We start from the raw sequence: 6,000 nt of genomic DNA on the forward strand, positions 1-6,000 counted from the left end.
GGAGCAAAGGCCAAGGCTTAGAAGTCTGATGTGTAGAAGAATTAAATGCTAAAGCCTTTCCTGTGTTATCACTGCCTGTCTATCACTGAGCCAGACCAGAGCTGATTCTGGGCAGGATGTGATTTCTCAGCTCAGGCTCTGCTCAGTGAGAAGCTCAGGGCAGGTCTGCACAGCCAGGGGCTGCTTCTAGCAGGGAGAAGCTGATGAGCAGAGTTCCTGACAAGGGCTGGGCTGCAGAAAGCCTCTGCCTTGGCCTTGATCCTGGGCACACCAAGGGCACTGCCGTATCTTGTCCCCCAGCTTGGGGGCACCTATGGAGAGGAGCAGACAGGACAGGTGACCCTCTGCTGCCCAACAAGGGATTGCATCCTATGGAGGGCATCTCCAGGAGACAGCTGAGGGATCACCAGAGTCAAGCTTCTTCTTCCCCCCTGGCCAGTGTTCCAGGAGGGCTCTGCCCTTTCTGTCTTCCATCCTGATCCCTATGTTCCTGAACCCAGCTCCAGAATCCAGCTCCTAAATCTGGTTCCCATCTGCTGCCGAGTCCAGGCTGGGACTTGCCCAGTGCCTGACCCCAGTATCAGTGGTGCCAATGGTGACATCATTGCCATCAGGAGTTGGGTTTCATGTTGATTTGTATCTCTTTGACTCTGTTTTATGTTCTTCTTTCCATCCCATCTGGTTTAGTTTCTTTCCCAGTCCATCAGTCTCTCTTCCTTCTTCTCTTCCCTTTGGGAAGCAGAGGGGTTCATGGAGGGCCTCTAGCACTCATCTGTGGCCAGCCCAGCCCTGACCCATGACACTTTCAAACACAAAACTGGCACATTAAATATTCTCAAGTATTTCTCTTATAAGTAATTTTTGACCAACAGACTTTGTAAACAACTGTCTGACCTTACACTATGGATGTTTTGCTTCAGACCCTTACACCTTCATTCTGTGACCACTATGCCCCAGAGGAATACTTGCACTAAGCTCACACATATCCAAGTGCCCCAGTTTGGAGAGGCAAAGTGATCTATTTGGCTAAATTCCTGACTCTTCCATGGTGTGAGTCAGACATTTCACAGAGGTTAGCCAACCCAGGGCTGTGACATGTTTGCTTGGCCAAGTTCTTGAAACTGGAATAAGAATCGGAGCATGAAAACAATGCCCTAAAAATAAAAGCTTCCCCCAAATACCAAGACTTATGTTGTTCTAGTTCTGAAAAACAACAAGTTAAGGCTTCCAGAAATATACTGGTTTGAGCTTGAAACTATTGCCCTTGTTACAGTCAGAAAGGCCACCGGGATTTACTGGTAACTATGCCAATACACAGTGCCACAGCTGGAATGATGGGGTTTTAAAGTGAGGTTTTAAAACTTGTGCTGCTGAAAGCCCTCAGCAAATGGTTTCCTTCTTCTAAAAGCCCTTAGAAAATGGTTTCCATTTTATAAAGTAGCTGTTTGTTGTGTGCTTAGGAAAATCTGCAGCTGAGGGCAATAGTTACTCTGGTTCAGTGTCCAATTTTGCTAGTACCTCATGCCAAAAACTCAGGTCACTTCGGAGACAAATGAACAATATCCTTCCTGATGCTCTTTGTTCTGGGAAATGCAGGGCAACTCGGGTCACATTTACACTGTTAGGAAGATTTATTTTATGCTTAGTAGACTGGGATAGGAGAAATGGAGAGTAAGTGGGTTTATCAGCTAGGCTCTCCTTTACTAAAACATCATTCCTCTCTACTGTAGATTTTCTGAGCTAGAAAGGTAAAGGAATATGTGACTGACAGTCAGAACACTTAAGCCTCAATCTGTAGAGCATATAGACCTCCTGTCAACCTGGACAGGAATTGAAAGCTCTCCAAGAGGCAGCTTCAGGATAAGGGTTTAAATTAAATAAGAAACCAGAGAAACAGCTTTCCAGATACCGTAAAAGCAGAAGAGGGTCAAGAGGTTCACTGTCACCCTAAAGAATTAGAAGGAAAATAAAGCTGACCAGAAGTGAAGAACAGCAAAGCTAAACGGTTTGGTGAACGCTGCCTTAATTGCTCTGTGGGGGGATTAGCAGATTGTTTGGAGTCAGCAGTTCTTCTCCCCCATCTTCCTCTGTGTATTCTGGAAAACTGAGATGGAAAAAACCCCAAACAACCAGACAAAGGGGCTTAACTGAGCAGACACCCTGGGAACAAGGATTTTCTGAATCCCTAGCACGGTACTTTCTATGTAGTTCAAACCGATGTTTGCAGCACAAGAGCAGGGAAACATTTGCAAGGGTTCAACGTTGCTTCTCGAAACTCTAAGAGACAAGAAGTAACCAATTCGTTGCACTCCCCGAGCCGGAGAGAGGATTCTGAAAGAAGCATTCACCTAACACCTTCCATCAGGCAGCATTGTAAACTGGGATTACCTCGGTCTGAATTAGCATCAGTAGTGAGAGCAGAGCCGCACCTGTGGGGACTAAGGGAAAAACACGGAGTGTTTACTAATTTGAGGAGCCTTGCTATCGAGTTTAGCACATCTTTAGATGGATGGGATGTGTTGGGGCTAAATCCTCCCCTTTTTTTCCCTCCCCTAAACTGCTTTTCCTGGTTCAAGCTAAAGAAGCAGCACTTAGCAGAGACTAATAGTCTACTTACCACCTATTGTACTTGGTGCTTGGCTTTGTTTGCCTAATGATGCCCCCAGCCCGTTCCCCTCAACTTCTCATTAAGAAATGATTTACTCTCTTTGCTCCTTAATCCTCAGTAATGACACAGGGGATCTGAATTGTTCTTGGCTTATTCTTTCTGGATTTAGAAAGCAAAAGAATTGAAAAGGTGAAGATGACAGCTTTAGCCCCCAGAAGCTTGGTGGAAAGCTGGCAGACTGGTCTCCATGTGCTTTCCTACAGCACATGGCATTGCCTTGAGCAATGGTTAAAATTTTCTTCAGCTTCATTCTGTTCCCATTTGATTGGAGATAACCCAAAGTGTATTTTTGTCCAGATTTTTGATTGGAGATAACCCAAAATGTATTTTTGTCTGGATTTTTTTTTTTCGGATTCAATCAAACTAGTTTAAAGCATGGCAGGTTCCTATGCTTCCTATAACCCTGCCTTCACATCATTCCCTGCTTTTTAATTTTTTTTTTTTTTTTGCACTGAATCAATATCCAGCCTGATCAATCCATTTTGTGCTACTAGGAAATAAAATGGAAGCAAGCCAGAAGAGCTTTAAAGCCATGATTTTTAAAGCATTGAATAAAAAGCAAGCCCCCTTTCTGAACAGGTGAATATCTTCATTTTGCCTTGGGAAACACTAAGGCACAGAGAAGTTATTCAAGGTCTTTCACCTCCTTCACTCCAGAGTATTGGCAGAATTGTGAAGATATTCCAGCAGCTCTCTGGCTCCTTAACTTGGAGGAGTCCACTCTTGGTATTCACAGTATGAAGACTTTTTTTTTTTTGGCTGGGAATAATGATCAATATCTGCTCTGCACTAAGTGACAGATTTGCTTTTCTTCAGCAAAGCTGCAGGTATTTAAATGCAAACCCAGAGGTGGCTTTTGAGGCTGCTGGATGATTTTGGTGTTTCTGCTGAGGGTTTCACAGAGATCTGCAGAAATGCTTTCCAGTCAAGTCACAGAATGCCTTGCTCAATGGTCAGCAAGAGCTACAGGGTGAGGGACAAAGGGATGGGATTGGATTGAACATTAGGAGGAAGTTCTCCACCATGAGGGTAGTGGAACATAGGAACAGGTTGCCCAGGGAGGTGGCTGAGGCCCTATCCTTGGAGATAATCAAGGTGAGGCCTGATGGGGCTCTGGATAACCTGATCTAACAGATGTTCCTGCTCACTGCAGGGGGGTTGGCCCAGATGATCTTTGGAGGTCCCTTCCAACCCAAACCACTCTACAGTTCTTCTCAGTGGTGCCCAGTGATAAGAAAAGGGGCAAGGGGTACAAATTGGAAGCCAGGAGGTTCCACCTGAACCTTCTTTGGTGTGAGGGTGTTGGAGGCCTGGAGCAGGCTGCCCAGAGAGGTTGTAGAGTCTCCTTTCTCTGGAGAGATTCCAAACCCAGCTGGCCATTGTGATCCTGGGCAAGCTGCAGTGGGTGACCCTGCTTGAGCAGGATGATCTCCAGAGCTCCCTTCCAACCTTCACCACGCTTACATTCTGGGATATGTATGGAAGATGCACTGAAGGGGCAGCTAGGTGGGAGAGACAAACCCTCTATTATGTGTGAGGGGAACAGCAGCAGCTGCAGTTACAACTTGGCCACAACATTTATATTACCAGTTTAACAAGCAGGGAGATCAAAGCAGAAGGACTAAGGCCTAATTATACAGAATCACAGAGCGGTAGGGGTGAGAGCAGACCACCTAGTCCAACCGCCCTGCCAGAACAGGCTCACCTCGTCAGGTCTCACAGGACAGCATCCAGGCAGGTCATGATTAACTCCAGGGAAGGAGGGTCCACCACCTTTTTGGGCAGCCTGCTCCAGGGCTCCAGCACCTCCTCATGTTTAGATGGAAATTCCTATATTCAGGTATGTGCCCATTACCTCTTGTTCTGTTGCTGGGCATCGCTGTCAGTCTTGTAAGCAGGTCTCGTGAGGAGTGGCTGAGGGAATTTGGGATTCTTCAACCAGGAGAAAAGGAGGCTGAGGGGAGACCTTCTGGCTCTCTACAACTCCCTGAAAGGAGACTGGAATGAGGTGGAGGTTGGTCTCTTCTCCCCAGCATCAGGTGATAGAATGAGAGGAAAATGGCCTGAAATGGTGCAAGGACATGAGGAACAAATTTTTTGCTGCAGGAGTGGTCAGGCATTGGAAGAGGATGCCCAGGGAGGTGGTGGAGTCACTATCCCTGGAAGTGCTGCAGAGATGTCTGGACAAGGCACTTTGGGACACAGTTTAATGGCTTTGATTGTCTTAGGTTGTTGGTTAGACTTAATGATTTCCAACTGTAACGATTATATGATTTTATGATTCAAGGTATCCAAATTAATTTTGAAGTGACAGTTTGTGTCTATACTCCTTAGTCTAGCTCCTAGAATTCCAGGAGTGTACAGATCTCACTCTCTTAATCACTTGGCTTCCAAAACCAGGCCCTGACACTTCTACCAGAGAATCCATTTACACAGCCTAGAAACTATTTGAGTAAACAGATGGATGCTTTTGATTCCCTCCAGAAGAGAGCAGCTGTGGTTGCAAGCACAAACATATGCATTCACCCAAATTAATCACAATATGCACTTGGGATTTATCTCATAGTTTATCTCAAATACATGAATTAAACACTCTGTTAATGTTTTAGCTGCTGTGGGTCAGTGTGCTTTGGCTTTCAGACTGACTTCTGCCATAATGAAGTGAAAATTGCATCCTGGCTGTGAGACAGCACCTTCAAGGAGATAAAATTCATTTGTCATGTTTTTCACAAAGCCAAGTTGAACCAAAATAACCTCACAAAATGAAGGTCTGGCAACAAAATGGTTGAAAGAAAAACTATCACAAGCTGTATAACTTTGAGATGTACTTCAGAAAGGGTGGACAATGTCCTCGAGTCTTCTCCAACAGATAGACTTCCAGAATCTGAGAATTCCAGTGTGGTGGGGTTGGAAGGGACCTCTGGAGATCAGTCACTCCAACTCCCCTGCTAAAGCAGGGACACTCACAGCAGGTTGCCCAGGATGGCACTGTCCAGGTGGGTTTGGAATCTGTTCAGCCTCAGGTCTCTCAGCCTTTCCTCCTTGCAGAGATGCTCCAGTCCTCTCAGCATCTTCCAAGCCTCCCCTGGACTCTCTCCAGTCTCTCTGTCACTCTTGAACTGGGGAGCCCAGAACTGGACCCAGGACTCCAGTAGTGGCCTCATTAGGGCAAAGTAGAGGAGAACCTCCCTTGACCTGCTGGCCACATTCCCCTGGAAGTGTTCAAAAAACATGGAGATGTGGTTCTGAGGGACATGGTTTAGTGGTGACCTGGCAGTGTTGGGTTGATGGTTGGACTTGATGATCTTGGAGGTCTTTTCCAACCAACACAA

Source organism: Indicator indicator, chromosome 17, assembly GCF_027791375.1.
Source record: "Indicator indicator isolate 239-I01 chromosome 17, UM_Iind_1.1, whole genome shotgun sequence".
Lineage (NCBI taxonomy): Eukaryota > Metazoa > Chordata > Aves > Piciformes > Indicatoridae > Indicator > Indicator indicator.